Below are 12268 nucleotides of genomic sequence, written 5' to 3' on the forward strand. Positions count from 1 at the left end.
CAGACCCACGTGGAGGTAGCAGGTCCCCCAATATCTTATAAATTTAAGTGAGGCTTTCACATATGGAAAAAAAGGAAGAGGGGCCTGCGATTGCCCTCCCTCTGTTCCTCCTTCTGCAGACTCGCCATGGAGTGGTGATGCTATCTGAAGCACTTGGATCAGCCACCTTTCTTGTTGCAGTGACATGTATAAGGTTCTAGAAGGTTAATTTTTTTAAAAAAAAAATTGTAGTTAAAAGCTATCTAATACAACTTAAGGAGGGAAAGATTCACTTGGGCTCACTGTTTGAGGGGCTATGTTATGTCTATAATGGTAAAGAAAACATCCAGGCAGGGGTTTGCCCACAGGTGGATAGATCAGGAAGTAGATAAAGGAGTAAGTTGATCAGTCTGCTTTCTCTTTCCCGCCATGGATTCAGTCTGGAACCCCAGACCATGGGGGACAGTCCTGCCCGCATTGAGGACACATCCTCGATCCTCTGTTAATCTCTCACAGTCACCACGAAGGCTAACTTCACTAATGCCTTAGGTGTTTCCTAAACCCAATCAAGACCTTGCCACAACCCTCTGGCCTCGGTCTGGCTTGCTAAGTGTTGGGATTTTAGGTGTGTACCACCACACCCAGTCCTCTGGAACCTCAGCCACCTGATTCCTAAAGGAGAAAAAAGGACTTAAGCACGCAGTAGAGAGTGCTGTGGTAAGCCAGGGGTGCTGGCGACGCTGTAAATTTAACACTGAAAGCTGGAGATGGAGGAACGACTGCAGCTCCAGGCCAGCCTGGACTATGTGGCGAAACCCTATCTCCAAAAGTAAAAAGCCAGAGACATCTCCCCGGGGCTGCTGCAGGAAGTGGGATGATGCCGTACATGAAAACATCAAATGGCTCCTGGGCCTCCCCAGAGCCCAGGGCTGCCTGCACCAGCTGCGCAGGTGGACTTAATCCATAATAGCCATCTATCCAGGGCCAGAAATCCAGCTGCTGCCTGCTTAGCAGGCATGGGCAAGGCCTTTGGTTCAATCCACAGCATGAGAGAGAGAGACAGGAGAGAGTGTCGTGAGCTGTCCATCAGAGAAGACTACTTGGGCACAGTTTTAAACCAACAGGAAGTCTTTCTTACCTGGCTGATAAGGACACTGTGTGCTCGGGATCCCATTGTAGCCTTTAGCCTTTCTCAGGTGAATTTTTAATCACAAAAACTACATTCTGGGTAGACACACTTCAGTTAGCAAGAGCAGGCAGCCAGAAATAGAGCCACAGAAGCCCCAAAACAATGCCAGTACATTTAGAGACCTTCCCAGAACTCTGGACCTTGATAGATCAGCTCCGTTTTCACGTTGTAGGTGGTACTGAGTTTTGTGGTCTGGATGGTAGCTTCCATCATGGCTTCAGTTGTGCTAAGGCCTGGGGCCTGTTACAAGGGAAAGAGGAAGGTGGTACTTGGGGAATGACACCTAAGTTTGCAAACCCTGCCTGCAATTCACATGCACCCACACCTATATATAACATGCACAGGCATGTATACACATGCCCCACACCCACAAATAAACATGCACAGGTGTGTATACACATGCACCCAGACCCACGTATAAACATGGACAGGCATTTACACACAAAGAAATGTAGACAAACACTACTCCTGTTTCCTTATTTCTAATGTTTCTACTGTGTTTGTGATCAAATGAAGTGTGTAATTAAGAACCAAGAAGAAAGGTACTTTTCGAATAAAGTATTGTTTGGGGGATTTTTTTTTTAACCAATAAACTGTTATTTTAACAAAAAGAAACACGTGTCACCACACCTTCCTCCTAGGCCGTAAGGAGGAGCCCATCTTGGCTCTTCCTAGATTCAGATGATCCTGACATTCCTGGACCTCTTGCATCATGACACTGCCCATTGGCCCGTGGCTGTCTTCCCTCTGCACAGGGTCTAAAATTTCCCTTCTTCTAAGGACCATAGATGTAGGGCCTACCCTGTTCCATTATGACTTCATCTGAACTTGAATATATCTGGGAAGACCTTCCTCCAAAGCAGGCCATATCCAGAGGTATTGAGGGTGAGAACCTGAACTTTTCAACCCATTACAGTCCATTTACATACAGCACAACTACAGCCACTGTTGGAGCTGAGCTCCTGAGACCGTGTGGGTGGAGGCACCGCGCACACCGTCATGTGGTCGCTATGGAAACGAAACACCAGCTTTCGGTTCTTACTTCAGTGGTTAAGACAAGCTGTCCATCAGAAAGCATCAAATGATTCGTTGTCATTGTTTTCTTAATCTTAGCCATTTTGTGTAGTCTAAATATTAATCCTCCGTGAGATACTAAGCTGGCAAAGATTTTTCTCCTAGTCTTGGGCTTGGTTGCTTTCCAGAAACTTTTAGCTTGGTGAGGTCTCATGTGTTGATTGTTGGTATTGATTTCTAAGCAGACAGAGTCTTGTTTGGCTCACGTGTGTCTATGTGGTAACGTGTACTATCCGACTCAGTCTCAGCGTCTCAGGTTTCACACTGAGGTGGCTGGTCTGCTTGGAGGTGATTCTTGTGTGGGAAGAGATAAAGATCCAATTTCACTCTCTGTGTGGACATTCTGTTTGCCCGGCACTATTTATTGAAGATGTGGTCTTTTCCTAGAGTGTGTTTTTGTTTGGTTGGTTGGTTGGTTTTGTTTTTGGCATCTTTGTGGAAAACTGGCTATAATTACAGGGACTTGTATCTGGATCCATTGATATGTGTGTTTGCTTTTGTTATTTTTATTACATTGTTCTGTAGTATATAACTTGATATCAGGGATGGTAATCCCGCCAGCCTCTCTCTGTTTATCCAGGGTGCTTCAGCTCTCCACGGTCTGCTGTGCTGCCACATGGATTGTAAGCCTCTTTTTTCTATTTCTGTGAAGAACACATGAAGATTTTGATTGGATTACACTGAATCTGTAGACTTTTTTTTGGTAGGATGGTTATTTTCACAACATTAACATAATCATGGTAGTTCTTTCCATCATTTAGTGATTTCCTTAATTTCTTTCTTCGGAGATTTGAAGATTTTGTTGTAGGGAACTTGCTCTGCCTCGGTTAGGCTTTCTTCATTGTTTTTTATTTAGGAATCTATTGTGAAAGGGACTGTTTCTTTCACTCCTTTCTCAATACATTTGTTATTGGTATATAGAAAGGGCACTGATTTTTTTTTATAAGTTTTGCATCCTGTTTTGTATACTTTGCTGAAAGTGCTGGATGTTTTCAGGTGGAAATCATTTTGGGATCTCTTATGGTTAGTGTCCTATCATCTGCAAACAGGAATAATTTGACATCTCCCTTTCCTATCTGTATTCTTTTTTATTTATGTCTTGTCTTGTTGCTCTAGCTAGGACTCACAGCCCTGTATTGGACAAGAGTGGAGGCAGTGGACAGTCTTGTCTTGTCTTTGATTTTTATGGGTTTGGTAACATTCAGGATGATGTTAGCAATGAATTTATCATATATAGTTTCTTTTATGTTGAGGTGCATTCTTTCCAGTCTTATTCTCTATAGGACTTTTATCATGAAGGAATGTTGGGTTTTATCAAAGGCATATTCTACCTCTATTGAAATGATTACGTGGTTTTTTTTATTTAATCCATTTTAAATGATTTATCACATTTATCAATTTGCACATTTTGAACCTTACCTAAATCTCTGATAAAGCCAACTAATTGAAGCATGAGTAATAAAAACTCAGAGACAGAAATTGGGGTTCAACCTAAAGATCAGAAAAGCAAAGGAGACAGCCACTGGCTCTTACCTCTACCTTGGACCTCATTCCGAAAATGGTGATCCTGCCTCCAGGAATCTTGGAATGAGACTGTGTCTGAATCCCTCCCATTTTATATTCCTCTCTAGAGCTGGAATTAAAGGTGTGTACCACCCGATTTCTATGACAACTAGTATGGCTTCTGGGATTAAAGGTGTGTGTTACCACTGCCTGGTCTCTTAGGCTGACCAGTGGGGCTGTTTTACTCTCTGATCTTCAGGCAAGTTTCATTTATTAAAATACAAATGAAATGCCATTACACTTGATTGTGGTGAATGACCTTTTTGATGTGTGTCTATAGTCAGTTTGCAAATATTTTGTTGGGAAGTTTTAAATCAATGTTCATTAGGAACATTGGTATACAGGTCTTGTCTGAGTTAGGGTTTTCTATTGCTATAAAGAGACACCACGACCATGGCAACTCTTATAAATGGAACATTTCGTTGAGGGGTCTTTCTTACAATTTCAGGGGTTCAGTTTATTATCATGATGGAGAGCATGGTGGTGTGCAGGCAGATGTGGCTGAGAGTCCTACAGCTTGCGGGCAACAGGAAATCAACTCACACTGAGGGAAGTGTAAGACCTCAGAGCCTGCCCCCTCAGTGATGCACTTCCTCCAACAAGGCCACACCCACTAATAGTGCCACTTGCTTTGGGGGCCATATTCTTTCAAACCACTACAGGTTTCTTTGTTGTGCTTTTTATCTTTCTTTTGTCCTTGGCTAATGCTGCAAGGGTTTCAAACTGGTGCTGGTCTGGAAGCTTCCTCCCTGTTAGTGCTAGGAGAGAAGTCATCAATAATTTTACCTGGCTCTGAACCATATTACCTTGAGTTACAAGAGGCCTGGCAAAATATATTCATTGGCGCTATAGTGCTACAAATGCCGTGTGGTTAACCAAAGGCTTTCTATATGAATTTAGGATCTACTCCATAAAAAATAATCCATGGTTTGGTGCTGTAAACCTGGCTAAAGACCTTGCCTCGAGAGGTCATAGGCCTTAAGGTAGAACCAGCAACTATGATTTTACTAAAGGAACATATTAAACTGCTTCTAAATGTTTGTTCTTGTACTCAGAGGTAAGTGCATCAGAGAAGCTTTCTCAGGCAGTGAACACAGAGACTCACAGCTAGTCAAGCACAGACACTAAGTGACCAAGGACGATGGATTAATGGCTCAGCCTTAATTGGGGCACCTACAACACATGCCCTCTCCCAAGGCTTGTGGAACATCATGGAGGTGGGAGAGAGAGAGAGAGAGCAAAGCCAAGGAGGACAGCTATGAAATGCTGTCTTATGGGCTGCTGCGCCCTGAAATCACAACAATTGCGGTTGTCTGACCAAGAACTACCCAAGATGGAGCCAGTCAGCGCATCACCATGGCAGGGGAGAGTCTCATGAGACCCCTGAGTGAAGGAGGAGGAGGAAAATAGAAACAAACTTGGGAAGGTGGAGGAGGCAAGAAGATCAAAAGTTCAAGGTCATCCTTAGCTACACAGTAAGTGAAGAGTCAACACAGGCTGCTAGAGATCCCGTATTAGACACACACACACACACACACACAGAGAGAGAGAGAGAGAGAAAGAGAGAGAGAGAGAGAGAGAGAACACCAAGGAGACTGAAGCGTTAATCCCAGGAGTTCCAGACTAGCCTTTAAGGTCACTTTATAAACTGGAGGCATTAGAGGCCAAGGTCAGTTACAGAGTGAGACCTTGTTTCAAGTGGGGAAAAAAATAAATGTCTGAATCTTATACCCTCCTACTCATCAATCAATCAATAAAAGTATTAGTGAGCTTGGGCTCACTCCTTAGAGCCCACCTGTCAGAGTAAAGAAATACCCCTGCAAATCCTTGTCTCCTTACTGTGACTGACGACTTGACTGATAGGAAATGTTACTCGATTGAGATTTGACTATTGCTAATTTCAACATCATCTGGCTACGACTAGGGTGCTATTAAGCAGCAGACATAATAAATCCATTACCTAGCAAGGAAGTTCTAGTGGCTTTAATCCCACAATCTTTCTGATGTTATCCTGAGGCCTTTGATGGCAGTACCGAATGTCAAGAGTTTACTGAGTGCAATGACTCACCTGGGGACAATAAAGATGAGGTCAGTCCCTCACAGAGCCCTTCCCAGGGTTCCTGCATCATTTGCACTATCTCTAATGGTCTGCTGCCTTATACAAGGATACAATGCAATCCTAAGAGTCTGGTAGATTCTGGCGTGCAAGGACCAGGTGTTGACTGAGGTTTTCTGTCCCACCAGGTCCCACATCTGTTTAGTCACAAAGAAACACACAGAGGTCTACATTAATTATAAACTGACTGGCCTATTAGCTCAGGCTTCTTATTAACTCTTATAACTTATTTTAGCCCATAATTCTTGTATGTGATAGCCATACGACTTGGTACCTTTTTCGGTGAGGTAGTCACATATTGTCTCCTCTGCGGCTGGGTGATGACTGTGATGTGGGATTCCCCTCTGTATGCTGTGAATATCATTGGTTAATAAAGGAACTGCTTTGAGCCTATAGCAGAGCTGTAGGGGAACAGAGCTAGGTGGGGAAAACTAAATGGAATACTGGGAGAAAGGAGGCAGAGTCAGAGAGAAGCCATGTTGCCCCCACAGGAAACAGATGCTGGAACTTTAGCCAGTAAGTCACAGCCATGTGGTGATACACAGATCAACGGAAATGGGTTAAATTAATATGTGGGAGTTAGCCAGCAAGAGGCTAGAGCTAATGGGCTAAGCAGTGGCTTGATTGATACAGTTTCTGTGTGATTGTTTCGGGGCTAATCAGCCGGGAACTAACTAGAGGCCTCAAAGTAACTTGTGACCTCCTTACTACAGACTGCAGACTGAAACTTTCCTTTTCCCATAATTCTCATTGCCACATGTCTACTTCCTGCCTGGTCACCGTTTTCCCACTAGGAGATGTTCCTTTCATAGGTGTGGAGCCTGATCATGGCGTCAAATGTGGGAAAGGAAACGGTTGTGACTTCTGTATTATTCTGCCAGTCATTCTGATCTTCTGGTAATCATATGAACGCAGTGAGAAAGACAACCCATTTGAGTCTGTTCTTCCACAATTTGAGAAGGTGAGAATTCTAACAGCTCCCCTGCCACTCTCAGGAAGTGATCTGTCCCGATGACATCAGGGGGATTTGGGAGGTATATGTGTCTCTGTGTGTATTTTGGTTCATGGTTGTCTGGATGGATTACTAGGTAGTGTGTTCCTTTCTCTTCCTGCCTTCTCTTTGCTCAGCTCTACTCTAGGCACCTTCACTGGTTCAGATTTGCTCTTGCTAGTCCTGTTACCCCAGTCACATCCCCTTTGGAAATTCTGACTATCTTGCTCTAAGCCCCTATAAACCAATGCTTCCTAAGCAGAGAGTCTTGGATGCTTTCAAAAAGAATCCAACAGTTGTTTGTCATGTCCTGGAAGTTTATATTCCCCCCAAACCTCTCGCGTAAAAACCCTGACATCGAAAGTAACAGCTTTAGGAAACCGATGGGGTCAGGAGGACTCCACTCTTGTGAATGGAATCACATTCTTAATAAAGGAGTTCCTGAGAGCTAGCTTCTTTCCAGCACGTGAGATACCATGAGAAGGCATCCTCTCTGCAAAAGAGAAAGACCCTTCACCCAACCTTGACTCTATCGGTGTCCTGATCTCAGATTTCTGGGTCTCCAGAACAATGAGCAAAAAGCATCCCTGCTCTAAATTCCATTATGACACTAGTCAGAGTGATTAAGGCTACTGGGCTGGTAGAGAAAAGCAAACACACCCAGAGCCCTGCACCCTCCCACACAGGCCTACAGGGTGCCTATTGGAGCAGATTGTTTTTTTTAAAGAAAAATCCCTGGACCATTTCACTCAGATCATAGATCGGAGTAACATTTCATAGATATTGGGGTCTGATCATCCAAAAATTTTCAGAGAACGCTGGGTGTGGTGGGAGGAGCATGGGTTTTTACTGTAGTTTCAGAAACACCCATTAAAATCACCCATCTACTTGCTGTTGAGCAAAAGCTCCCCTATTCATTGCCTTCCAAGGCCTCTAGAGTCATCAAGCATTCCTAAGCACTGGTGCTTCAAAGGTCTTTACAAGGAAATGATTCCAACTTAGGATGCTCAGTCTGTTTTCTTAAGGAAGAATGTGAAAAACATCCAATACAACTGCCACTATATCAGCCCATGAAAGGAAGGTCATAACTGTCAATAAAGACTGGCTAAGACTAAGGCGGGGGGGGTGCAGTCAGCAAAGGACTTGCCATAAAAGCAAGAGTTCAGATTCCCATCACCCCGGTAAAAAGCCAAGTGTGAAGAGCACACCTGAAATCCTAGTGCTGGGAAATGAGATAGGAGGGTCCCTGGAGATCACTGACCATCCAGTCTTGAGGAAAGGGTGTGTTCATGCTCACTCGAGTTTCAGTGAGCTCAGAAAGAAGGTACAAAGGGTCAGGGAAAAGGCTCAGTAGTTAAGAACACTTACTCTTTTTTTAAAAAAAACTTTTTATGGTTTTTCAAGACAGGGTTTCTCAGTAGCTATGGAGTCAACCCTGGAACTAGACCTCAGACTCACAGAGATCCACCTGCCTCTGCCTCCTAAGTGCTAGGATTAAGGGCATGTACCACCACGTGGAAAGAGTACTTACTCTTCCTGAGGAGAGCCTAGGTTCAATACCGAGCAACCACATGACTGTTCACCATCTGTAGCTCTGACTCCAAAGGATCTGATACCCTCTTCTGTCTTTAATGGGCTTCTGCACTCACACACTACAGGGAAGAATGAGAAAAGAAAGCACTCAAGTCCACTTCTGACCTTCACATGTCTGCGTGCACGGGCACTTACGTGCGCATGTGCAAGCACACACACACACACACACACACACACACACAAGAATGACCAAAGCCAAGCATGGTGGCTCACTCTTGCAATCTCAGCATGCAGAAGGGCTTGAAGCATGAAGTTTACCATGAACTCAAGACTAGCCTGGGTTATCCAGGTCAGCCTTGATGGTGAGATTCTATCTCAAAAACAGGAAAACGGAATATGTTTATCTTATCAATGGACACAGGGACTCAGTTCCCCTGTGTTTTGAGCAAGTTCCTTAACCTCTCTGTATGCTCTTGTGTTCACATCTGCAGAATAAAGAGTCAACAAAACTCGAGTGGTTTGTAAGGATTAAATGGGGATTAGCAATAAATCTTTGCTTCAACAACCTGTAATTTATTATAGAACTGTTGTTAGCTTGGTTACTAGAACTGCAATCTGCAACTCTAACTATTCCTGGGCAAGCTGTTTGTGCCCCAGATTTTGTGAGATGCCCTAGCCCCAAGACTGAGTCAAAATCTCCAAATTGGTCCTTCAAAGAGAAAGATGGGAAGAAAGGGAGCTAGGAGGCCCCTCAGGTCTCAGGGGATGTGAACGCATATAAGATCTTTGGAAAGGAGTGAAGTAGGCTGTTAGTTGGGAACTAGACTGTGACAGTTCCGTGTCTAGCACATGCAGGTTAAAGTCTGGAAGCCTGAACTCTCCCCCATCACCCCGGTTAGCCTGTTTATTGATTGAAAAACCGGCTTTCATCAAAGCAGAGGGCTCTTTTTGCTGTTCCACCTCCATTAGTAAGGGCAAAAAAATCTCTTCAAGTGCTGACCCTGACCTGAAGGTAACGAGCTTCCAGTGGTGGAGCGGGGGTAGGGGGAGACATTGCAGTAGATAGCTTTCAGTAGACAGACCCTACCCAGAGCTGTTGAGGACAACATAGTATTCGGGTGTCAGGGTCCTGGTTGAGCCTCTTGTCGCTGTGTCAGGTCCTCTGATGAACACCATGGCATGACCAGGGAACCTGGATGCAGCCACAGGGCTGATGACAGGACTATATTTTAACAAGTTCCCCCGGGCAATGGTAAGAAAATACACGAAGATGTGAGAAGCACTACCTCGATCCAGCTCTGTAAAGAAAAGACCAGTATGCCAGGGATAATGAACTTCAAAACATTCCACGCAGCTGGGCAGTGTGGGGGGGTGCCTTTAATCCCAGCATGTGGGAGGCAGAGGCAGGTGAATGGATCTCTGTGAGTTCGAGGCCAGCCCAGTCTACAAAGAGAGTTCCAGGACAGCCAAGAAGAAACCTTGTCTTGAAAAACCATTAAAAATCAAAAACAAAAAAAAGTTCCATGATGTCTTGAATTCCTAGCACCCACCTTCATGTGATCACATTTATGCTCATCTTTGTATCAAGGACAACAGATGCCCACCAACAGAAGGGTTCTTCCCTAGAGTCTTATCGCTGCCTTATGATGCTGCTTGCAAAAGAACCCACTGCTCCACCAAGACTTCTGACTTTTTATTGTTCGTGCTTTTACAGGAGAGCTCAGAGACCTTAGCTGGGTTGCCTGGATCACTCGGGTTCAAGTTCAGAACTCCCTCGGGATGTCCCAAAGCCCATGCCGTGACTGCCGCATCTGAGAAGAGGATCCCCTATGGGCCATTCAAACTCCTGGTCACCCAGGGTCGCCAGATTAACAGGTCACCCAGGACCAGATCAGCACAAGAGCTGTTTCTACCCACAGCTACTAGAGTTACACAACCCATTCAGTCCAGAAATTCTACAGCAGGTCTACTCCTCATGACCTTCGGTTCTCTGCACCTTAAATCCAGTTGACACACACCAACCGGAAGGCCAGCTCTGGAGTTGATTCATCACCTAGTATTTAAGGCATTTAGTCATTCCCTAGGGTATTGTCTTAAGGGTGGGGACCAAGCTCCAGGTCTCCTGGAGCTAAGCAGAGTTGCTGAGGCTGTGAAGTCTCAGAGGTTTCTACCAAGCAGGTGGGGACAGGCACTACCATGCAAGAGGCACAAGCAGAGAGAGGCTGTATGGAATGAATGTAGAAGTATCCTTGGGGAGCAGGGGCTTTGGATGCTTGGCTCCCGGAGGGGAGAAGTAGGGAGCAGGGCCAGCTCCTCTGTAGCTGCAGAGCTCCAAGGGCAGGCTGTCACTGAAAACCCAACTGCATCAGAAAGAGAATGTAGGTATCTGGCTCTACCAGGGCAGAAAGGACAGGGACATTTCTCAGATCACCTGATCAGTGTGCTAGAGTCATTACAGTCAGCACCTCATGGTTTCCCAGTGACAGCCCATGTCAGTGTATGCCTCAGAGGCTACTCATGAAGAGACAGAGGCTGGGCTGGGGAAAGCTGTCCAAGTCACAGAGCCAGTTGTTGGCAGTCACTTCCCAGCCAGGAATGTCTGATCCCGGCAACCTTCTCTGCTGTGGGACCCAGAGACCCACAGGGTGGGAGCAAACAGTGAGAGGTATCAGTCACTATTCCTCAGATGTTTCTGTAAGCCTCTCCAAATGTTTATGATTGGATCTGAACTCCACCAGTGTGTGCCTGCATCTGTGTATGCATACCATTGCATACTCATAAAGTGTGCTGTGGAGGATGCTGACATCGGTATCATCTTCAAAGGATCCCCACTTTATACTTTGAGACAGGGTCTCTCACGGAACCTGAAAGCCACTGATTTGTCTGGATTGGCTGGCCAGCAAGCCTCAGGGATCCTGTCTCTGCCTTCCCAGGACTGGCCTTTTTTTATGGCTGACTACTTTATGTGAGTTCTGGGGACCGAACTTGGGTCCTGGTGTTTGCCCACCAAGCACTTATGAACTGAGACATCTCCTCGGCCTTCCAGAACTTTCTGGAATTTCTGAATACTGAGATGATATAACACAGTGCTCAACAAGTTTCTAAATTTGAACCTGAGTATGATTGACATCTCAGCATTTGGGGGTGGGGAGGGGAGTGGAAGCAGAAGGACCAGTAATTCAAGTCCAGCCTCACCTACATAAGTGATTTTAAAGGTAGCCTGAGCTACACAAGGTCCAGGTTTTTGTTTTCTTTTTTTTTAAGGTTTTAAATTTTGGGGTTAAACATGGTGACACATACCTAGAATCCCAGTACTTAGGAGGCTAAGACAAAAGGATTACAAGTTTGAGATCATCCTCAACTACATAGCAAGTTCCCGCTTAAAAGAAAAAGAAGAAGAAAGGAGAAAAGTGCAGGAAGCAAACTGGAATAGATTCTACAGGGCTAGGAGAGGGGTTTGGTGGTACCTCATGCTTCCTGAACTTGAGGTCCAACACCGAAAAACAACTTTGACTTTCAGGAGCATTTCAGTTTGGGTGCTCAGAAATGCTCAACCAGTAACATCCATGCAGTATTCCCAAACCCAAGAAATACACAAATTAGGAACACTCTGGTCCCAGGCATTTTGGATTAGGGATGCTCAACATATGTGTTTGTGAAGGTGGTGGTGTGCACACAACGGACATGGACATCCGAGGGCATCAAACTTAAAGCCCCAGTTCCTTCCCCACTGCTTTCCTCTAGACCCTAGCACAGTGAAGCAGACCGTGGCTCCCCAAACAGGACAATCAAGTCCTCTGCATCCAGCAGTGAGCGTGACCAT

The sequence above is a fragment of the Myodes glareolus genome, chromosome 15 (assembly GCF_982192425.1).
Source record: "Myodes glareolus chromosome 15, mMyoGla1.1, whole genome shotgun sequence".
NCBI lineage: Eukaryota > Metazoa > Chordata > Mammalia > Rodentia > Cricetidae > Myodes > Myodes glareolus.